Here is a 24875-nt window from a genome sequence, read left to right as displayed (position 1 = left end):
TCCATCTTTTTTTAATTTTTGTAAATTATATTTAGCAATTCTTGGTCTTTTATTATTCCAGACAAAAGATGAAATAATAGAATCAACCTGATTGAAAAACTTCTTAGTTAAAAAATAGGGATATTTTGAAATACATACAAAAATTTTGGTAAAATCATTATTTTAATTGCATGAATTCAACTGACTACGAAAGTGTAAGTGGATTCCATCTAAAAATAATTGCTTCATAAAATCCACTAAAGGAACTAAATTAGCTTTATAAAGGTCTTTATGATTTTTAATGATATAATACCTAAATATTTAAATGAGTCTGTAACTCTAAAAGGAATGTCATCATATATCGAATCAGAATCATTTAGGGGAAATGATTCACTTTTATGAACGTTTAGTTTAAATCCCAAAAACTTTCCAAAATCGTTTGGTAGTTTCAATAAACTAGGAATGCATTCTTCAAGATTCGAAATTATAAACTAAGAGATCATCAGCATAAAGGGAGATCTTATTGTCACGCAGGTGAGAAACTGTTAGAAGATTCAGCAGTCTTATGAACAAGGAGGTGATTAAAAGAGAGAGAGGACTCTGACTTGGTTTTGATAACACTTTTAATTGTGACCTTGAGAGAGAGAGTATGGCGCCAGCTGAGACACGAGCTGGGAGGTCACCATGGTAACAGCTCAGAGCGGTTGAGTTAAAGGATGGCTGGAATTTCAAATGGATGATAAAAAGTTGAGACTTTTGGTCTGATAACGGCAGAGGAAACACGATATGGGAGAAGTGCTGAAGCTACCTGAAAAACCACTGGTGGAGTTTAAGACCACCACGAGGGTGGAGGCCATGGACCGATTAATTTCGACCCGTGATTACCAGTGTGGGTAAGAGCTTGCCTGTGGGGGTCCGCTGATGGTGAACCCGTGCCGTGGTTAGTAGACCATTCCCTAGAAGGGGCTCTGTCTGTCTGTGTCTGTGTGGGGTTCACACTAAGTGACTCTAAAGACTTAGGAAGCAAGAACAACTAAAGCTGCCAACTTAAACAACAAATCAATTAACTCTCTCTCTCTCTCTCTCTCTCTCTCTCTCTCTCTCTCTCTCTCTCTCTCTCTCCTCTCTCTCTCTCTCTCTCCTCTCTCTCTCTCTCTCTCTCTCTCGATCTCTCTCTCTCTCTCTCTCTCTCTCCTCTCTCTCTCTCTCTCTCTCTCTCTCTCTTCCCCCCCCCCCCCCCTCTCTCCCCTCTCCTCTTCCCCCTCCCTCCCTCCCTCCATCAATTCAACTTGACGCAACACAAAGTGAACTGAACTGCTTAAACTTACCTGGCACCATAAGACTGATATCTACCTCCGGGACTATTATTTTGTATCCACACACACATTTACGGAAGATATATATAAAAATAGTTTATAACCTGTATCGAATTATCCGGTTTTAATGATATTAATTCGTAGTAGTAATAAATATAGTCTTAATTATAGTATACCAGACTCCAGGTGTGCTCCATTTCTGCTGGTCCTTTTCAACTTGTCAGGGGATTCGTGACATTATGAATAGTCCCATTTATGAAAATTCCATGAATATCTTAGGTTCACAAAGTGCAATAGCCAAGTGTTCCAGACCAAATTAAATAACAAAAGACTTAACGGACATCCTTCTCTCGTACCCCGTGAAAGCCAAAAAAAAGGAGATCTGCAATTGTTAGTAATGACAGTAGCAATAGGGCTTTTATATATTATTCTAATCCACTTATTAAAATGAATAACAAAGCTGAATTTCTCTAAAACATTAAATAAGTATTTCCATTCAATTCTGGTCAAATGCCTTTTCAGCATCAAGAGAGACAACACATTGGGGAGTCTCAGGAATGGATGAATATATAACATTTAACAGTCTCCAAACATTAGAGAAGGAATAATGGCCCTTTACAAAACCTGTTTGGTCTTGAGAGATAATTTTAGCTAGAAGATTCTCCAGCTAATTAGCCATTATTTTTTGAAAGAATTTTAGCATCCACATTTAATAATGAAATACAGGTAGTCCCGAGTTACGAACATCCGACTTACAGACAACTTGTACTTACGAACCCGAGGAAGGAGAACGCCGTCCGCCATCTTAAGTCATGCCGTTGACACTGTGTTGAGTGTTTAACTTTGTATTTGGCTTAAAATTTTTCTTAGTAAGATTCACCCTGACCCCGCCCGACCCCCCCCCCCCCCCCCGTTCTGGTCGGCTGGTGGCACAGTGAGATCAGCGCTGGGCTGGAGAACGGAGTTTCCCGAGTTCGATCCAGTGATAGACTGTTCCCGTGCCGGGTTGATGTTGATCCAGTGACTCCCGTACCATCCGTGCTCAGTTGATGTCAAGTTCGCAACTTGATCTCATAAAAAAAACACTGCCACCTTCAGTTTAAATTCCCACACGGAATATGGTGGATGATCAAATACCCAAACCCAGCACAGCCCCCACTTGTCCCATTTAGCCTGTCTCAATGCGGTGGTCCTTAGGACCCAGCGGACCTCGGGAGCCGGCAAAGCTCAGGAGTCGCTGCCCACAGTGTTTCTGTTCCATTGACGGAAAGTGATCACGATTGAAAATAAACTGGAATAATAAAGCGTTTGGAAAGAGGTGAAACGCCATCGGTCATTGGAAAAGCGTTAGGCTACAGTCGGTCAACGATCAGAACAATTTTAAAGGATAACGATAAAGTGAGAATAATGGAGCATGTGAAAGGCGCTGCCCCGATGAAAGCTACAATTATTACTAAGCAACGCAGTGGTTTAATTATTGGAATACATACATTTCTTAAGTGTTTTATATGCATCAAAAGGTAAAATATATACTATACTGACACAAACATTTGACTAACTGACTCAAACTAATACTGGATGTACTTGTTCGACTTATGTACAAATCCGACTTAAAGATGGACTCAGGAACGGAACTCGTATGTAACCCAGGTACTGCCTGTAGGTCTATATGAAGCACAGTCAGTAGAGAGACATCACTGCAGGGCAGGATACAGTTGAAAAGAACAAGTCTCTTCGGGAGTGACTTTTATTTGAGCCAATAAGAAGATGGGAGGTGTGCGCAGAGTAGCTATTGTTGGAGTGAGTAGCCAGTGTTAGAGTGGGAGGCTGCGGCTCAACAGGCTTGACAAGCACCTGCAGACATTCTAAGTAAGTTTTTAGTAAGTTTGCTTTCTCTCTCCTTTGTCTATAGGTACATAACAAGTGTGCTGAGAATGGGTCCAGAGTTAGTGTTATGTTCTTTGTGTGAACAGTGGGAACTCTAGGAGACTGCAGTCTCCCTGATAATTACATCAGCATGAAGTACATCGAGCTGCAGCTCCTTAGAGACTGTGTTAAGGAACAGGAGCTGCACCTCAACCTTTGACTCATACAGGAGAATGAGGGAGGTGATAGACAGGAGTTACTGGGATACTAATGATTAAGTCAAAAATCAGCATGGTTTCTGTAAATGGAAATCTTACTTGACAAATCTGTTAGAGTTCTTTAAGGAAGTAACAAGCAGGGTGAACAAAGGAGAGGCAGTGGATGTTATTTGGATTTTCAGAAGGCATTTGATAGATGCCACATAAGCTGCTGAACAAGATACAGTCTTATGGTGTAACAGAAAAGACACTGGAATGCATAGACGAATGGCTGACAGATGAGAGGCAGCAAGTGGGAATAAATACGGCCTTTTCTGGTTGGTTGCCAGTGACTAGTGGTGTACTGAGGGTCAGTACTGGGACTGCTACTTTTCCCATTGTTTGTCAGTGATTTAGATAATGGAATTGATAGTTTTATGATAAAGTTTGCAGATGCTACAAAGATAGGTGGAGGGGTAGGTAATGCTAAAGAATTAATGAGATTACAGCAGAACTTAGACAAGTTGGAAGAATGGGCAAAAGTGGCAGATGGAGTAGAGCGTTTGGAAATGCATTTTGGTAAAAGAAACAGTAGTGCGGACTATTGTTCCTTATGAGAAGGTTCAAACAGAGGTGCAAAGGGACTGGAGTCCTCATGCAAGACTCCCAGAAGGTTAATTTACAGGTCAAGTCTCTGGTAAAGACAAATGCAGTGTCGGCATTTATTTCAAGGGGAATAGAACATAAAAGCAAGGAGATAATGCTGAGGCTTTATAAGACACTAGTCAAGCTGCATTTAGAGTATTTTCAGCATTTTTTAAATAATTTTTTTATTGAATTTTCAAATGGTTACAGAAGGAAAAAAAAACTATCAACCCTTCCCCCCCTCCCCCCAACATATCCCTGTAGAAAGAGAAAAAAAGAGAGAAGAAAAAGGAAAGGAAGAAAGAATGCCTGGATATCGGAAGATCCCCACATGCTCCATGGAGTTCATAATAGCTTTAGTATATATATTTATTTCTTTCCCCAAATAACCAATAATTTTATCTTCAGAGCACCTATATATTTAATCCTATCTTTTGTAAATAAGGGTGCCAAATTTTCAGAAATATTTCATATTTATCTCTTAAATTATAAGTAATTTTTTCAAGTGAAATGCAGCTGAAAATTTCATTCTTCCAACAATCTATACTTGAGTATGAATCCGGTTTCCAAGTAACTGCAATAGCCTTTTTGGCTACTGCCAATGCAATTGTTATGAATTCTTTCTGATATTTATTCAGTTTGGATTTTGGTTTTATCCCTTCAATATCACCTAGTAAAAATAATGTTGGATTATGTGGAAGTTGTGTTCCAATAATTTGTTCAATTAAAACTCTTAAATTTGTCCAAAAAAGTTGAATTTTAAAACAAGACCAAGTAGAGTATTTTGTCATGTGCATCAGCCAAATTCAAAAAGGCCTCTTGTATAAATGTTACATCATTTTCATTTGGTGCATAAATATTCATAAGAGTCCATAGTTCTGAAAAAATTTGACAATGTATAATTACATATCTCCCCGCAGAATCAATTAATACATTTTGTATTTTAATTGGTAAAGTTTTATTAACCAAAATGGCAACTCCCCTCGCCTTTGAATTAAATGAAGCTGCAATAACATTTCCGACCCAATCTCTCTTTAATTTCTGATGTTCTATCTCTATTAAGTGTGTTTCTTGTAAAAAAGCTATATCTATTTTCATTTTCTTAATGTATGTTCAAATTCTTTTTCTTTTCACCAGTCCATTAAGCCCATTAACATTAAAACTTTAAAAATTCAGTAAATTAGTAATTATTTTTAACAGGGTTACTCCAGTCTATAGTAATACCTAACTTTTCAACTTTCGTAGTACCTCGGGGAATCTTTTTAAAATTCTCCATGTTGCTATGTGTCTCCTCCCCCCCACCCCCCGATTGTCCAGGCAAAGAAAGAAGGATTAAAGAAAAATAGATCATAAAGAAAAAAATAACAAAATACCTCCCTACTAATGTTGTGAATAAAAAAAACACAACATTACCCCCTCCGTTGTACGGGTCATGGCAATCACCATGATTACACACGTGAATCCCGTAGCAATCAATCCGAAGTTCCCCCAGCTCCCCCGTAACATAAAAAAGTATATATAAGAGAAGAAAAAATTATATCACTACTCTCGATTAATATTTCTCAAATTTTTACCTTTCTCCCCCTGTATCATATAATTAAGAATATATTTAAATGTTCTTCTGTCCTTAAACATCCATCAACTCCATTCACTGTCCCTGTCATCATCTTTAATCCGTTTCACTTTTAAATCTTTGGCTGTGGTTAGCAAATATTTGGGAGTTCTTGTGCAAATTCTTCCGCATCCCGATAATCAGTAAAAAATCTTTTTCCATCATCCAAAAAAATTATCAGGGTTGCCGGGTGGCGCAATATAAATTTATAACTCTTTTCCCATAAAACTTTTTTAGCTGGGTTAAATTCCTTCTTTCTCTTCAAAAGGTCATAACTTATATCAGGATAGAAAAGAACTGTTTTCCCTTCTATCATCAATGGCCCGTTTCTCTTTCTGGCACATTGGGCAGCCGCCTTCAGGATCTTTTTATCTTGATATCTTAAGCATTTTATCAAGATTGATCGTGGGTTTTGATCAACTTGAGGTCTTGATCTTAAGGCTCTGTGAGCCCTTTCAATTTCAATTAACTGGGTTCCTTCTTCCATTTCCAAAATTTCCGGAATCCATTTTCGAAAAAAATTTATTGGATCCTCTCCCTCTATACCTTATTTAAGTCCAACAATCTTAATATTATTTCGTCTGCTAAAATTTTCAAGTACATCCACTTTTTCCAACAACCGTTTTCCTTCTGATGTCCAGGCAGAAATATTATCTTCCATTTTATTCACTCTATTAATGGTGTCTCCCATTGTTTCTTCCAAGTTTTTAATTTTCTTGTCCATTTTGTTCTGTCTTTTCATCATTTTATCAAACATATCTTCATATTTTTAATATCTTTTTTATTACTTTTAATGCTTTTAATTCATGCATTATTTGCACCAAAGATTTTTTTATGTCTCCAATATCACCTCCAACCTCTTCCTGTTGCTCTTCTTTGTTTGTCTCTTCATCTTCATCTGATTTATCCAGAGAATCTGATTCCACCTCATATTCACTTTCACTTTCAGTTCCGATCATAGCTGGGATTTGTAGTTTGGGTTGCTCGTGTTTGCGCATGCCCCTTCCTTCACGCATGTGCAATTCCTGTTGCTTTTTTTTAAAAACGGTTGATGTTGCTGCAGTTTCCTGTTCTGTTTCGCCGGAGGTAAAATGCACTTGAGCCCGAAGCTCTTTCATGGCTGCCGGCCTTGTGTTGTGTTGTGTTGTGTTGTCTTCAAAGTAGTAGTTTTCTTCTGCTTCTGTTTAGGAGACATATCTTAAGACAATCCTGAGTAGTTTATAAGTAATTTTTAAAAAGTATTTACTAACTTTTCTTCATTTAAACATTATTTTACTGATTTTTACGAGAGAGCTGGATTTCCACATCTCGATCCTACGTCATCACGTGACATCCCCCTCAGTATTGTCAGCAGTTTTGAGCCTCAAATCTCAGAAAAGATGTGTTGTCATTAGAGAGTCTAGAGGAGGTTCACGAGGACAATTCTGGGATTGAAGGGGTTAGCATATGAGGAGAGTTTGGCAGCTTTGGGCCTATACTCACTACATTTAAAAAAAATACAGGGGTGGAGGGGGGAAATCTCATTGAAACCTACTGAATGTTGAAAGGACTAGACAAGGTGGATGTGGAGAGAATGTTTCCTATTGTGGGGCTATCCAGAACACAGCCTCAAAATTGAAGGGATGACCTTTTAGAACAGAGGTAAGGAGGAATTCTTTTAGCTAACGAGTAGTGAATCTGTGGAAAGCTCTGCCACAGACTGCATTGGTGGCCAAGTCCATGGGTATATTTAAAGTGGAAGTTGACAGTTTCCTGATTAGTCAGGACATCAAAGAATATGGCAAAAAGACAGGTGTATGGGGTTGAGTGGGATCCAGGATCAGCCATGATGGAATGGCAGAGCAGAGTGGCCTAATTCTGCTTCTATGTCTTATGGTCTTACAAGGAGGTAGACGCCCCTAATTTACAGGAGACAACTACCTGGGTGACTATCAGGAGAGGGAAAAGGTTCAGGCAGCTCTTGCAGAATATCCCCATGGTCGTTCTCCTTAATAGTAAGTATACCGCTTTGGATACTGTGGAGGAGGGAGGAACTACCTACCAGGGGGAAGCCACAGTGACTGTGTCTCTGGAAAGGGGAAGAAGAGGAATGCAGTAGTGATAGGGGATTCCATAGTCAGAGGAGCAGACAGAAGATTCTGTGAATGTGGAAGAGTCACCCAGATGGTATGTTATCTTCCAGGTGGCAGGATCAACAATGTCTCAGACTGGCTCCACAGCATTCTAAATGGGGAGGGCACCAGCTGCCAGAAGTTCAGATTCAGTTTATTGTCATTTAGAAACCACAAATGCAATGCAGTTAAAAAATGAGACAACGTTCCTCCAGAATGATATCACAAATGCATATGACAAAACAGACTACACTAGAAAATCCACATAACGTTTGGCAATCCCCAATCCAGAGTCCGGAGAGGCTGCTGCGTATTAATATGGCGCTACTGTCTTAGCGCGTTCCCCGGAAAGGAGCTCCAAATCCACCAGACAAACAAGACCAAAAACTAAAGCTACAAGACCTGCACAAAACCACATAGTTACAACAGTGCAAACAATAGCATAATTGATAAAAAAGACTATGAGCACAGTAAAAATAGTCCAAAGATGTTAAAGGACTATAAGTTCAAAAGAAATCACCACACAGTTTGCACAAGTCCCCACCCTGCTATGGACTTCCACGGCACCGCCTGACTCAGCCTTGCAGATGCAGCACACACCGAGAGCGTCCTGACCGCAGCAGACTCCAAGTCCGTCAAACCTCCAAGCCGACGACCATCCCCTCCGGCACAGCTTCTCCGAGCACCATCCTCTGCCAAGCGTATTAAGATGGCCTCACCAACAGCCATCGGCAACGCGACCCTGAGGACGGGGGGCCTGTTCTTCCCAGCAGAGTCCCAGACCTCACAGCAGCAACAGCAACGAAGAAGGTCTTCCTGGAGATTTTCCGATGTTCCTCCATGCTCCCACGTCCGTTTTCAATCAATTATGATTACGCACAGCACCCCACTTCACAAATAACAGATAATCAGCTCCAGAGTGGCCGCTGCAAGTTGCGTCGCACCGCCATCTTGGATGAGTTGTGCATATTGGTACCAACGGCATATATAGGAAAAGGGAGGAGGTCCTGGAGAAAGAATATATGGTGTAGGCAGAAAGCTGAAAAGCAGGACCAACAGGGTAATAATCTCCAGATTGCTGCCTGTTCCTCTCACTAGTCAGAGTAAGAATAGAATAATCTGGCAGATGAATGTGTGGCTGAGGAGTTGGTATAGGGGCAGGGTTTCTGGTTTCTGGATCTTCGGGATCTCTTCTAGGAAAGGTATGACCTGTACAAAAAGGACAGGTTACACCTGATCCCAACAGGTAGCAATATCCTTGCGGGCAGGTTTGCTAGAGCTGTGGGGGAGGAGGGTGATAGGGCGTTGGATAAGGAATTGTGTAGTGAGGCTGGGGAAGGCAAACAGATGAAGGGGCAAAATTACAGACAGGGAAGAGTTAAACTGTAACATGCCAACAAAATCTAAATCTAAATACAGGACTGAAGGTATTTTATTTGAATGCATACAGTATACAGAATAAGCTAGCTGGAAGCATAAATTGGGAACAGATGTTCTCAGGGAAATGTACGGCAGAAATGTGACAAAAGTTCAGGGGATATTTGTGTGGCGTCCTGCAAAGGTACGTTCCAATGAGATAGGGTACAGGAACCGTGGTGTAGAAAGGCTGTTGAAAATCTAGTCAAGAAGGAAAGCTCACAAAAGGTTCAAAAAACTTGGTAATGATAGAGATCTAGAAGATTATAAGGCTAGCATGAAGGAGCTTAAGAATGAAATTAGGAGAGCCAGAAGGGGCCATGAGAAGGCCTTGGTGGACAGGATTAAGGAAAACCCCAAGGCATTCTACAGGTATGTGAAGAGCAAGAGGATAAGTCGTGAGAGAATAGGACCAATCAAGTGTGACAGTGGAAAAGTGTGTATGGAACCAGAGGAAATAGCGGAGTTACTTCACAAATACTTTGCTTTAGTATTCACTGCGGAAAAGGATCTTGGCAATTGTAGGGATGACTTACAGCAGACTGAAAAGCTTGAGCATATAGACTTTAAGAAAGAGGATGCGCTGGAGCTGTTGGAAAGCATCAAGTTGGATAAGTCTCCAGGATTGGATGAGATTTACCCCAGGCTACAGTGGGAGGTGAGGGACAAGATTGCTCAGCCTCATCTTTGCATCATCAATGGGGACAGGGGAGGTTCTGGAGGATTGGAGGGTTGCAGATGTTGTTTCTTTATTCAAGAAAGGGAGTAGAAATAGCCCAGGAAATTAGAGACCAGTGAGTTCGTAATTTGATGGAAAAGATTCTGAGGCAGGATTTATGAACATTTGGAGAGGGATAATCTGATTAGGAATAGTCAGCATGGCTTTGTCAAGAGCAGGTTGTGCCTTTCGAGCCTGATTGAATTTTTTGAGGATGTGACTAAACACATTGATGAAGGTAGAGCAGTAGATGTAGTGTATATGGATTTCAGCAAGGCATTTGATAAGGTAACCCATGCAAGGCTTATTGAGAAAGTAAGGAGACATGGGATCCAAGGGGACCTTGCTTTGTGGATCCAGAATTGGCTTGCCCACAGAAGGCAAAGAGTGGTTGTAGACAGGTCATATTCTGCATGGAGGTCGGTCACCAGTGGTGTGCCTTAGGGATCTGTTCTGGGACCCCTTTGTGATTTTTATACATGACCTGGATGAGGAAGTGGAGGGATGGGTTAGTAAATTTGCTGATGACAAAGGTTGGGGCTGTTGTGGATAGTGTGAAGGGTTGTCAGAGGTTACTGCAGGATATTGATAGGATGCAAAACTGGGCTGAGAAGTGGCAGATGGAGTTCAACCCGGATAAGTGTGAAGTGGTTCATTTTGGTAGGTCAAATATGATGGCTGAATGTAGTATTAATGGTAAGACTATTGGCAGTGTGGAGGATCAGAGGGATCTTGGGGTCCGAGTCCATAGGACACTCAAAGCTGCTGCGCAGATTGACTGTGGTTAAGAAGGCATACGGTGCATTGGCCTTCATCAACCATGGGATTGAGTTTAAGAGCCAAGAGGTAATGTTACAGCTATAGGACCCTGGTCAGACCCAGCTTGGAGTGCTGAGCTCAATTCTGGTCACCTCACTACAGGAAGGATGTGGAAACTATAGAAAGGGTGCAGAGGAGATCTACAAGGATGTTTCCTGGATTGGGAAGCATGCCTTACGAGAATAGGTTGAGTGAACTTGACCTTTTCTGCTTGGAGCGACGGAGGATGAGAGGTGACCTGATAGAGGCGTATAAGATGATGAGAGGGATTGATTGTGTATATAGTCAGAAGTGTTTTCCCAGGGCTGAAATGGCTATCACAAGAGGGCACAGTTTTAAGGTGCTTGGAAGGAGGCACAGAGGAGATGTCAGAGTTTTTATAATATATACACACATATATACATATACGCAGAGAGTGGCGAGTGCATGGAATGGGCTGCTGACAACAATGGTGGAGGTGGATACAATAGGGTATTTTAAGAGACTCTTGAATAGGTACTTGGAGCATAGAAAAATAGAGGGCTATGGGTAACCCTAGGTAGTTTCTGAAGTACATGTTTGGCACAGCATTGTCGGCCGAAGGGCCTGTATTGTCCTGTAGGTTTTCTATGTTTCTATGTTCTCCTAGCACAGTTAGAGATTGGCAAGTATGGCGTTGTGGACATCTCTGAGTCATGGCTGAAAGAAGATCATAGTTAGGAGCTTAATATCAAAGGATACACATTGTATTGAAAGAAGAGCCATGTAAGCAAAAGGGGTAGCATGGCACTGTTGGTTAAAAAAAAAATGAAATCCTTAGAAAGGTGACATAGGATCAGAAGATGTAGAATCCTGGGTAGAGTTAGGAAACCGCAAGGATTAAAGAAACCCCGATAGGAGCTCTATCCAGGCCTACAAACAGTAGCCATGATGTGGATCACAAATTACAGTGTGAGATAGTAAGGGCATGTAAAAAGGGCAGTGTTAAGATAGTTACGGTAGATTTCATTATTCGGGTAGTTTGGGAAACATCAGAGTGGTGCTGGATCCCAAGAAAAGTTTGTAAAATCCCTTCAAGATGGCATTTTAAAGCCATAAGGAGAGAAAAGATGGCTTTGTGATTGAGCCAACTAGGGGAATGTTAATTCAGCATTGGGTGTTGTGTAATGAACCAAATTTGATTAAGGAGCTTAAGGTTTAGAAACTCTTAGGAGGCAGTGACCATTATTTGATAGAATTCATCCTGTAGTTTGAGAGGGAGAAGATAAAGTCAGATGTATCATCATTACAGTGGAGTAAAGGGAATTACAGAGGTACCAGAGAAGAGCTGCCAAAGTTGATTGGAAGGGGACATTAGCAGGGATGATGGCAAAGACTGTTTTAGGGAGCATTTCAGAAGGCAGAGGGATAGATTACATTCCAAAGATGAAGTATTCAAAAAGGGAGAATGAGGCAACCCATGGCTGACGTCAAAAACAGCATAAAAGCAAAAGGGAGAACATGCAACAAAAGTTAGTGGTAAGTTAGAGGATCTGAGAAGCTTTTTAAAAACCACAGAAGGCAACTAAAAAAAGCCACAAAGGAACAAATGAAATATGAAGGTGAGTTAGCCAATAAAATAAAAAAGAATACCACAAGTTTTTTTCCATATAAAGAGTAAAAGTTAGGCGGGAGTGGAAATTGAACTGCTAGAAATTATGTAATGAGAGACAAAGTAGCAGACAATTTTAATAAATATCTTGCATCAATCTTCACTGGAAAACACCAGCAATATGCTAGAAATTTGAGTGTCAGGGCAGAAGTGAGTGCAGTTTCTATTGCAAAGGAGAAGGTGCTCGGGGAGCTGAAATGTCTGAAGGTAGATAAGTCACCTGGACCAAATGAACTACATCTCAGGGTTCTGAAAGAGGTAACTGAAGAGATTGTGGAGGCATTAGTAATGATCTTTTAAAAATCACTAGATTCTGGAGGAACGGTTCCACAGGACTTTAAAATTGCAAATGTCACTCCACTTGTACAGAGCTCTTTGGGTTTGTGCAGGGAGCCAAACAGCGATGGGCTCCAAGGCTTTTTGAGCACCTGAGGTGGTTAATTGGAAGCAGGGAGTCTGCAGAAGGACTTAGATTGGGAGAACGGGCACAGAAGTAGCATTTGGAATAGAGTGGAGGGAAGTGAATGTCCATACACTTTGGTAGAAGGAATTAAAGGCTTAGACTATTTTCCAAAATTCGAAAATCAGAGCTGCAAAAGGGACTTGAGAGTCCTTGTGCAGATTCCCTAAAGGTTAACTTGTAGGTTGACATTGGTAAGGAAGGCAAATGCAATGTTAGCATTGATTTCAAGAGGACTAGAATATGAGAGCAAGGATACAATGTTAAGGCTTCATAATGCATTGATATGACCACACTTGAAATATTGTGAACAGATTTGGGCCCCTTATCTAAGAAAGGGCATGCTGGCATTAAAGAGGGTCAGAGGAAGTTCACAAGAATGATTCCTGAATGAAACTGTTAACATACAAGGAACATTTGATGGTTCGCTAGTGTTTAGAAGACTGAGGGTTTATTTCTGAAACCTATCACATATTGAAAGGCCTAGATAGAGTGGACATTGAGAGAATATTTCCTATACTGGTGTATCCAGAGATACCAGCCACATGACAGATGCACTGCCACCTGGCTGGTCGGAGGACACACCACATGCCAATCAACATTTGGTCCCTCCCAACTAATCAATGCACACCTAAATTATTGGTCACCTTAATTGGATTATCTCGCCCAGCCCCATGCTTTAAAAGCTGAGACTTGGCCTTGGCTCGCCCTTTCTTACAGACCATCTCATTGAAGGTAAGTGCATTGATTTATGTTTGGGAAGGTCTATTGTTTGTCCTGGTAAGGGAGCCGCAGCTATCCAAGGTCAAGGGGGATAGCTGTTGTAGTGCTTTTCCCTTGTTCTTTGTTTGTGTAACCGTACCCTGTCCCCACACCGCTTCCTGTGTATTGTAGTTGCTTGTGTTGACCCGACTTCCCCTTGTAAATGAATTCCTTATTATTAAAACTGTGTGTGTCCAGGCCTCTACTGTTGAGACTCAAAGAACCAGTTATTTTCCATCACAACAACTGGATAACTGAGGATCAGTGGACAAATCCTCAGATTAGAGGCATGTCCAGTTGGAACAGAGATGGGGAGGAATTCATTTAGCCAGAGGGTAGTGAATCTGTGGAATTCATTGCCACAGACAGGTGTGGAGGCCAATTATTGGGTATATTTAAAGTGGAGGTTGATAGGTTCTTGATTAGTATGGGTGTGAAAGGTTAGGAGGAGAAAATTGGAGAATGAGGTTGAGAAGGACAATAAATCAGCTATGATGGAGCAGACTCAATGGGCCAAGTTGCCTATTTCTGCTCCTCTGTCATATGCAGAATCTTTGAAATTAGAGCCACTGCCATGCCTTCTTTGCAATGGCACTTACATGCTGTACCCAGGACAGATTCTCTGAAATGATAACACACAGGATTTTAAGTTACTGACTCTGTGCACTTCTGCCCTGATGATGACTGGCTCACTGATCTCCAGTTTCCTTCTCTTGTAGTCAATAATCAGCTCTTTGGTTTTATTGACGTTGAGTGAGTGGTTGTTGTTGTAGATACTTAAGCCAACTGGTACTTGATAATAACGAAATATCCATGATGCTGAATCAAGCTAAAGAGTAATGGACTAGAAACTCAATTACACAGCCCTGTTTATTTCAGCATTACGCAACTGAAAGTGTACTTTTACCCATAATGATATTGTTTCATGTCACTATACAAGTTTGACAGGACACTTCAAATTATACAGTGCTTACAAGGTTCAAGGTTCTGGGAAATATTGATACACAGTGTATACCATGAAAATGTGCTGCCTAGGACTTAAGCTGGATCCTGGAGTTCATGGAGCAATGAGGGCCAGCTACTGGTCAGGAAGGGGATGCAATCGTTTAGATATTGAAAGATTGGGGCTGGCTGTCATTGACGGCACCAGAGATTTTTTTCTTGCTGGTGCTACAGTGGGGTTGAATTATTCAGTGATGGTGCTGAGGTATGTACTGTATGGTAATATGTATTCACAAAGCCAAAAGTCAGTTTCAAGCATTATGTGCCTACTATAAATGCCTCTGTTGATTCACAAACAACAGCAATTGATAGATCTAATATAGAAGTGAACTGTGAACTGTGACAGTGTCAACAGCATCGGAGACAACCCGGGCTACACGGAGCATAAACAAACAAACCAACGGAGCATCCAACCCACAGCGCACAACATGAATCACGCACCAATCTCGCAATCAGCATTAAATGCGTGCTTTTCAACTGAAAAACACAACACTAACCCACAATGTCCACTGCTATTCGCATTACATAGTCAGACAATGCCAAAATATACACCATTATTAAAGTTAAATAAGGCAAACAACAGATGCAAGTCTTTACCAGGAGTTGGACAAATCGTACTCTGACCATGCAATGCCTCAATTAATTCGGCTACTGAATTTAAAACAAAAATCAACAGTATCACCGCTTGGAAGTCTAAGCAAAACCAGTAGGCTTAATAGCAGTAAATGTAATATTTTAGGATTTGCAGGAAACGTAAGGACTATGGGGTATCCATCATAAAATAATAATTATAATCAGCATTAGTATAGGCCAAATTTTTAAAATATCAACTGCACTCACCATTGAAGTTTTTCAGAGAAGCACAATCCGTCTGTTGTTGTGATTGGTGGCGAAAGCATCAATAATTTTCTGGATGTCAAGTGCCTTGGTCCTCCAGCTGTCTATGGCCAACAGGGCCAGGTTGCTGTTCCGAGCATCGCCGCTGCTATTCCTTAAGTAGTTTTTGAGGCGTCTGAGGCAAGAGAAACTCCATTCGCATGAGGCAGATGTCACAGGCAGAGTATGATATGCAGATTAGTTTGTATAAATCTATAAATGCATCGTGGTAGGGTCTCATTAGAGCTAGAAATTCCACAATGTTGTTACGAACCCCGTAACTGGGTGTCTTACCAGCAAAGATAGGAGTATCCGCTGAAGTCTGATGATACTATTTTTAACTGTTTTTATTAGTAAAAATACACAAAAATAATATCAATACAAATATACAGATAATATACGTCATCAATACTAAACCTAAAAGTGCGGGTATAATAATAATATTAAGAAATAAGCTCTATCGTTGTCTAGGGGATAATGAATTGTCCGATGGAAATATAAAGTTCAGTTCATACAGGCTGCAGTTGTTGTTGTTCGCAGTGTTGCAATTGTTGGAGAGAGAGAGAGAGAGAATAACAGCTATTAACTTGCCGACTTTCCTTTTACGATCTTGATCCGTCTCCGTCCTTTAGCTAGACCGTTCCGTGGAGGACTCGTCACCCAGGCAAGGGTGGACACACACACAAGACCCCCCACCGGTCTCGTAGCGTCTCTCCTAGTGCGTCTGGGGGGTGTTCCCCAGACCCGACTTTTATCCCCACTCACGGGGTCTCAGATGTCAATCAGGTTGGGATGATGCAATCCCTCAACCAGACCACTCTGGTTGCCCCCTGAGGGGTTTCAATGAATAGAATAGTACTCAATACACAATTCCTTCTTCAAGAGACAATAGCAGTAATCTCTCTCTTTGTCAATAGGAGACATTCCACCTTTGTGTATCCCTGCGTTGTCTCTCTCTCATTACTGACATGCTGTGTATCTCTCTCATTTCCTGGGTATCAGACCCGAAATAATAGCGATTTTGCGATTCTCAAAAAGGGGGGGGGGGGGCGGGCATTGGCGATTCTGTACCCTTCTGCCCATCAGAGTTGCTCCTCATTTGTAACAATGTCATTCACTGTCTGTCCTTGCTTTTGTTTTGTTTCCAGCAGACGCCAAACCTGATGTAGCTCTGTAGTCAAGTTCACTTCAGTCACTCCATAGTATTGGGCCATTGGCCAAAGACAATTCTTGTCTAGGAAGAGCTTGTGTTTGGGACTCAAGTCTCAATTGAGAACCGTGCTTTCATTTCAGTCAGAAGTCTATAACCGAATAGAAACAGTGCTTGCGAAGGTCATCAGAGGATGTGACAGGTGTGCATTTGGTTTGGGCCTCAATAACAAAATCATGTATGCAGCAGGGTGGCTGCGCCTGTCTCCTTTCATGTGGTCTGCTCTGTATACCGGCCTTGATACACAGATCCCTAGCTGTTACCTGAATTTTGCTCCATGATTCCTCTCCCTGTTTTGATGAAAGCTTCAAACTAGAAGATTGTAGCTGGTCTGACATGAGCTTGGTGACTCGGAATAAATCCACAAACAGAGTGAGAAGTAAAGCAAACTGCTCGTCAATCAGTCCATTTACAGCTCTGGCCTCCGTTTTCCTCCATGCATTTGGTAGCGTAGCTAGAATGGCAGGGAGTGATTTCCTTATAGCCCACAAAGCTGTATATTGCCATGCCCAGCGTGTATCTGACAATTTCTTCAACTCTACGGGCTGTGCAGTTGATTCCAGTTCTCTCTGTTTCTTCATGTACAATCTACTGTGTATGTTAATCAAAATGGCTTCTTTGGTTTGTGAGAGTAGGAATGCTTTTACGTTTAATAAGTGTTTTCTCTCGCAGTTGTTTAGCTTTGGACTTGCTGATATGGGGATTGTATTCATTTTTTAACCAATGGAGAATGTTATTTTGTCTTGTGAGGCTGGGAGCTTGGGGGTTTCGCGGTCTTTTCAGGGGAGGCGGGAAGGAGACGCCGAGGAAGGTGGACGTGCGCTGCACTGCTCGGTCGACCACCGAGGGTGGTCCCAGGTGCGAGGACGTGGAGGTCGGAGGAAAGTGACGAGGGGTCGAATGGTTCGATGGTTGAGCTCCAACGATGTGCACTAAACTGACTGAACTCTGATAAGTTGGCACCTTTTACTTTATTTTCTTTTCCTTCATATATACTGTATTGCATAGTACTCTTTTAGTTTTAGTAAAATCTTTAAAGTGTATTCCATAACGGTATCTGGTGTGAGTTTGATATTGTGTGTGTGCGCGCGGCATAAACTTGATTCTCACAGCACCTGCGTGTACGGGAGGTGGGGTTGGTGAGTGGCTGGATCTCCTTTTCCCCTAGACATATACCAGCCTGTTGGGTAAGTGTTACATTCATCAAAAGATTGTGGGCAACAGAGTTTGAAAAGAAGTTGTAAAGCAGCTGCACAGTTTCAAAAAACTCACCCACTTGTACATTGCTCACAACATCCATTAAAACAAGGTTAAGTCTGTGAGCATGTCAGTGTGTATATAATGACTGTGGGACCTCTTTCCCTGAACATCCCTTGTACCCCATTATTGCACCTGGACATCACTGCCGCCCCGTCATAACACTGACCTATACACGCGTTCTTATCAATAGCACACTGGGCAAGTGTCTGTTCAATGCTTTTAAGAAGCGACTCTGCGTCCAACCCTTCTGCTGGAGTAAAGTACAAGAATTCTTCAAGCACTGTGTCATTATTCAAATACCGCACCACCACTGATATTTGCTCCTTTTTACTCAAGTCTTTACTTTCATCCACCATGATGGCAAAACGTTCAGCCTCCTTTATTTCTGCACTTACTTGACGTCTAACCATATCTGCTATAATACCCATAATTTCATTTTGGATATCGTGATGGGTGTTCTTTGCATTTCCAGGATTGTCCTTTTTTTTAGCTACAGTCTTATCAAACTGCCCAATTACACTGAGCAACTCAACAAGGTTTCCCCTATTGCCAAATCCATCATCCTCCCGGTGTCCTCGCTGGGCAATGCCTTGGCACACAGTGTAGCATAGAGACTCAACCACTGCTCTCATATGCTCACGATTTTCTTGGACAATCTTTGCATGTCCTTTATCAAGCATATTTCCCAATCTTGAACCGTCTTGTTTTCTCAATCGGAATTCAGCCCATGCCTCCATAGCAAACTTATGAGCTACACTTACATGGTGGGCTTTGAAAGCTGTTGTAGCTTTCCACCACTTGCAGTAACTGGTGACAGTGAAGATAGAATGGAATCCATGTCCTCCTCATAGGAAATGCCTGCATGCGAAGCAGAACGTAGTATCTTTCATGATCGAATATTCCAGCCAGGAGTACAGGTCAAACAGCCACGAATAAAACTCCTTTGCTGATTGCCAAACTGTTGCGAAGGGTACTTTTACAATGCTGGCCGACGGACAGTATTCCCACTAGCACTAAGAGCAGCTTCATCCACGTTCTCTTCCCATTCCATTTCTTGTTCCTCTACTTCACCCTCACACTCCTTCAATGAACTGCTGTCGTCTTCATCCCCACTTACTTCTTTCTGCATGTCACATTCAATTCAGACAGGCTCAGGATGAGACACCACTGATTCCTCTGGATGAGGTCGTTTTCTCACTAAAAATCAATCCATTTTTCACACCGACCAAAATAATGCACCCCCCTCTCTCTCTCTCGAGACCATGGATCTGCACCTGGATCCTGCACAATGTCAGGTACTATCAATCTCTCGCATGAGTAAGAGTAAGTGACATCACCACCTTAAGTGATCTTAGATCAGCTTAACTGATCTGAGTGAGGACAGCAACGGCAAGACATTGACAACAAACGAATAAGCAGAAGTGTAGAGTGGATCTGACCTTAGACTTGCACAGAGTTTATAACTTTATTGCTGCTATGGTAATTGGGGGTGCTGTTTCACTAGATCAACTGGAGAAACAAAGGATATTCAAAACTATACAGAGAAAGCAGCTGCAATTTGTATGTCAAATTTCAGTTAATTTCGTGGTGGTGCTATTGTAATTTCTGCTGGTGCTATAGCACCAGCAAGCACCACCTCAGCGCTACCACTGCTGGCTGGAAAGGCGGACACTAGGAAATCAATACCATCAGAACTTCAAAGGATGGGAGGGTTAGGGATCAAGATCAGGGCCTATGGATCAGAGCTTCATGAACTTAAAGGGTCAAGGCCATCTGTTATCAGGGAATGGGAGTCAAACAGTCCAGGCCTGAGAAAATAGAAAAGATGAGATTTGGTAGCCTTGATCTTTCTACAGCAGAAAGATTAGCACAAAACCAGTGCCCACAGCCCATTTCATACATGCACCATTAGAACCTACATACCCTTTCCCTTTATGATCTGCCAGGATACTGGAGACCAATGGAGATTGGTAGCTAAATTATTTGAGCACATAGTTTATAACTGCACAGAAACACTTGACTAGATCAAGGAAATATTAATATTCAGAGCTAGGAACTACTGAAGCATAGGATATCAATTAATAAACTAAAAGAGCAACAGAGTATGTGACAGCTCAATGGAAGCTCAAGGCAGACATTCCACTGCTGAACTTAACAAGATCTTAGTATTAGAAGGTCAAAGTAATTTTTTATCGGAATATTTATATGTTCCCATATAAATGCAATTCATTTTTTTGAAGGCATTTACAGGAAAGAAGAAATACAATAGAATATTATGAAAAGCTATACATAACAAAGACTGACAAACAAGAAATTTGCAAAAGACAAATTATGTGTATCAACAGAATACTTAGAACTCAAGTTATAATGGGTTCTTGAAAGCAAGTCTATAGGTGATTAAAATCAATTCAGAGCTGTGAGGAATGAAGCTATTCACTCCAGTTCAGGAGCCTGACAGTTGTAGGGAAATAACTATTCCTGAACCTGATGGTGTAGGACATAAGACTTCTGTATCTGCTACCCAATGGTAGTAGCAAGTGCATGGCCTGGATGGTGGGATCTTTGGTGATGGATGCCACTTTCTTGTATATGGATGGATGCTTCATGTAAATATCATCAATGGTGGGGAAGGCTTTACCTGTGATGGACTAAGGTAGTATCCACCACTTTCTGTAGCCATTTCCATTCCTGGGCATTGATGTTTCTATGTCAGGTCATGATTCAACTAATTGGTATACTTTTAATGTGCATCTATAGAAGTTTAAAGTTTTGGTGACATGCCAAATCTAGACAAGCTTCTAAGAAAATAGAGGCACTGCCTGCTGTAACTTCATGGTACAATACTTATGTGCTGGTCCCAGGACAGATCCTCTAATAATTTAACAACAAAAGAAAATTAAATCCATTGACCCTCTCCGCTTCTGTTCCCTAAAGAGGACTGGAACGAGGACTTCCAGCTTCTTCCTCCTTTAGTCGATAATCAGCTCTTTGGCTTTGCTGACGTTAAATGCAAAGTTGGTTCTGGTGTTAAATATTTGCTTGTCTGGCTTGTCAAAGATTTGCTAAGCAGAAATTGTCCACATAGTTTGTTGGGAAAGATTAAAGTGCATTGCTTAAGATTCAAGATACTGGAGAAACTACAGTTCTGAAATCTCTAATGATGCAGACATTTAAAAACTATCAATCTGCCATGAAGCAAGTATCAAATAATTGCAGGTAAGTATTTCTAGCTTGAAATACCTGGTTGTTGACACAAGGGCTTTGAGGACAAGTTTGGTTGCTGTGCTTCTCCCCAGGCATTATTTAGTAATTCTCAAACCAATTTCCTTTCTGTATCTGTTATGGAAACCGCCAGAAATATTATTGTGGAAAAATATTTAAGAAAAATCAGTTTTGCAGCATAATTAATGAAAAGCATTAGCTCATCAGCAAAGTTATATGTTGTACATGATAAGATCAGACAATGCAGAAATCACAAGCAGAATCCAAACTGAAGTGCTCATAACTTTAGTAGCAATGATAAAATGTAAAACTCATCTTTAAGAAGGGCAATTTTCTCTTAAAAAAACAGAATGCGACTTTAAAAAAAAATGAGTAGCTGGGCCTTTGGCAGGGTTAGATACGGAGTTCATGTTTCCCCTGGCCGGTGACTAGAATAGGACAGAGATATGGAAAAAGTTTTTTCACCCAGTAGGTGATGAGATGCTACTCACATCTCAAAGGAGTTGTTGAGGACAGCTTCTAATTATATTCAAAACACAGAACAATAGTTTTGTTGATCAGTAGAAAATGGAATTGGAGGAAGTGGAACTGAGATGATTCTGTTGAAGGTTTATTCCTGCTTTGAGCTGATATGTTTAGAGGAGTTAGAAAGTGAAAATAAATGTCTAGCACTTTAATAGAAGTTCAATTGCATCATTTATAGCTGGTAAATCTGTATTCACAATTTTGATAAATTTGTGATTGCATGAAGTCAGCAATCACGAAGCATACCAACAATGAATGGTTCACTTGGTCTGTTTAGTAAGACATATTGTCTGTGCCAAATTAACAGGTTCAATTTTATTTTAATTTGAAGAAAAAATTCAATTACACTTGAGGTTTAAGAAAAACAATACATTTTTGAAAAGAAAATTCTGCCTCATTGAAGTTCATTACAGTAGGGGAAAAACAACAATCCAAATGTTGTCAGTCATGACTTCATCATTTGTAGTGCTAAAGGAAAGAAATGATGTGTTTGTTACAGGAAGTGGTTGTGGTAGAGATCTCTGTAGTATTTCATGTAGCTGCAGATCAACATTGTGCTCGACCTGAAAGCCCTGGCAGTGTAGTGTCAAGACCCGTTTTACAGTAGTAAGGTAATATATTTTAAAATTACCAAGATTTCCTCAGTTTATTAAGAAACTGCTGCCTTGTTAACACATTGGATTGAGATTCCTGTGGAGGAGGCATGTCTATGCTTTACTGAGTTGCATGTTTCAAGGACTGTGAGTATGAGTGAAATGTAAGTACTTATTAACATGATATTTGGAATCCAATGCTTCTGTTGTAAGATCGTCAAAACAGATTATGAAAACATTACTCACTTCTGCTCTCCTACTATCATTCAGCTTTGTTTAATTTTCATTAGATATTAGTTAGTCTAAATTATAGCCTCTACTTCCTGCATCAATTTATTTAAATTTATGGTTTAGCAATTTCATATTGGGTGGTAGAAAATTTCAAATGTGAATCTCACAAATAAATTGTACTGCAGCAGTTTTAGGTATTGGGTAAATAATGATGACGTTCTTACTTGTTCAAACATTTTAACTTAGTATAAAACTGAGAGATTAACAAGCTAGTTTGCAAACTGTCCTCATATATTACAGCTAGGCCCAATTACAAGACCACAGTCCAATCAACAGTTTGCAGTAATGGAACTGTACAATTTCCTCTAAATTTTACTTTGTATTATCTTCTAAACTGAAATCAAATGCAAGAATGAAAGTTGCGAGAGAATTTTAGATACACCGTGAAAATCAGGTTGATTTTCAACCAGATTGAATTTTTGATTCTTAAAGGCGTCACAGCTTATACTATTTAACTGGAAGAAATATGAATATTGCTAATGTGTGAAAAATCTGCACTACTAATCCCAATATTCAGATACAACACCTTATTTTCTAGAGCGTAAACCAATTCACTTTTGTAATAGCCACATAATAACATGATGAATGGCTTGAGTCCGTAATTAGTGGCTTAGAATTTTTTTTTTCCACTAGCCTTACTTTGCCTCATGCAGATCTACTCAAATAATGCATACTATGCCCACAAACAGAACTCGCAAAGCATATTCAGATGACACAAATTCTTCTTCATAGGAGCTTCCCCTACAAAATTCTATCATATATATTTAATCCTTTCATACTCCTTTCAGATACAAAAGGGGCACTCAATCTGTTGATGTACAGTATGTTATTTCTTGAAGCAATCCTACCAATCCAGTCTGTATTGATTTCCCCGTGACTGTATCTTTCATACATAGAAATCAATTCCCTACTGATCAACCTGTCAATCTATAACCAAAGATAATTTACATTAGCTAATTAACTTGCTAATAGCACCTATCTGAGTTGCTGTCAGATAATGGTTAGAAACTGTTTGGTTGGACTGTTTAATTATCATTTTCTTTGCAGTTCAACAATTAATTATCTGCTTGTATTTTATACAATTGCTTATATACAGTACAAGTAACTGATTACTAGGATTCCAAGTGGCTATAGTATGCAAAACAGTTTAATATGCCTCCAGTAGCTAAAGAAATTAACTCTGGAAGCTTTTTTGTTCTACATTGTGTTTTCTCATTGATTAATTTTTACTGCAGTATAGACTTAAGTGCTTTCTGACTGGTTATTTTGTTATCTATAGATTAGAATGGCATTTTTCTTATCTTGGAGTATAAAATAACTAAACACAAAGCAGTACCATCTTGAACACAAAGTACACTGCAGATGCTGTGGTCAAGGCAACACGTACAACACGCTGGAGGAACTCAGCAGGTTGGGCAGCATCCATGGAAACGAGCAGACAACATCTCAGCCCGAAACGTTGACTGCTCGTTTCCCCAGATGCTGCCCGACCTGCTGAGTACCATCTTGAATCTTTTACCCCTGCTACTGTCTGGTAAGTTTTCTTCTGTTCTAACAATTCTTCATAAACCGATCGTGAAGCAACAACTTTTGTGTCTTGCTCCTGACTTCTAAAAGAACCTGTGATTAAATCACCAAATTCAGTAAAATCAAATTACATCACTGAAGCTGTGTGAGAACCATTTCTGCACTGTGGCTGCTGACTGAGGACAAGCTAATAGACAGGTAGTGAAAAGAGTGAAATGGGGAGATAGTTGATGACAACATTGATATATTTTGTGCACACCATCAATCTGAATGATTTCCACTTCTCCACTGCTTAATAGCAGAGTAACCCATCGTAGCCAGTCTTTATTTCAATTGGTCAGTCAGCCTTTGGAACTGAAGGGTCCCACATCAGTTGCATCCTTTATTTGTCTATCGTGAGCTACTTTCTCCAATTATAGAGAAGGGTGTGCTCTATTTTGTGTGCAGAAGGCTGGGTGTTGAACTGTGTGTGTGTGTGTGTGTGTGTGTGTGTGTGTGTGTGTGTGTGTGTGTGTGTGTGTGTGTGTGTGTGTGTGTGTGTGTGTGTGTGTGTGTGTGTGTGTGTGTGTGTGTGTGTGTGTGTGTGTGTGTGTGTGTGTGTGTGTGTGTGTGTGTGTGTGTGTGTGTGTGTGTGTGTGTGTGTGTGTGTGTCCAGTTTACAAAAGCAGCTGTGAAGGTTTCATGATACCTTGTAAGTGACTCCACATTAACTCTGCTCAGACAAGTAAAATCATTTATCTTTTTTGCTTTGCAACCAGGTACACGGAGAATCACTTCTAGTAGGGGTACTGTTGTCACATCCTCCCATTTGGCATGTTATCATTACATACACAAATCT

General features: G+C 40.6%; 1 protein-coding gene across 8 annotated transcripts in view; it reads left to right on the top strand.

The window, feature by feature from the left end:
• The window catches only part of simc1 (SUMO interacting motifs containing 1), a 94947-nt gene that overhangs the window by 13973 nt on the left and 56099 nt on the right, over positions 1-24875 (top strand). The window contains exon 1 of one of the 8 annotated variants that reach the window (XM_073067627.1): positions 20998-21095. The exons of the other annotated variants lie outside the window; for them this stretch is intronic. The gene's annotated coding sequence lies outside the window, so the exon portion shown is untranslated. Of the gene's footprint in view, positions 1-20997; positions 21096-24875 lie in introns of those variants that run through there. 8 annotated transcript variants of the gene reach the window in all.

The sequence above is a fragment of the Hemitrygon akajei genome, chromosome 15, assembly GCF_048418815.1.
Source record: "Hemitrygon akajei chromosome 15, sHemAka1.3, whole genome shotgun sequence".
NCBI lineage: Eukaryota > Metazoa > Chordata > Chondrichthyes > Myliobatiformes > Dasyatidae > Hemitrygon > Hemitrygon akajei.
This window is presented reverse-complemented; position numbering and strand designations above follow the sequence as displayed.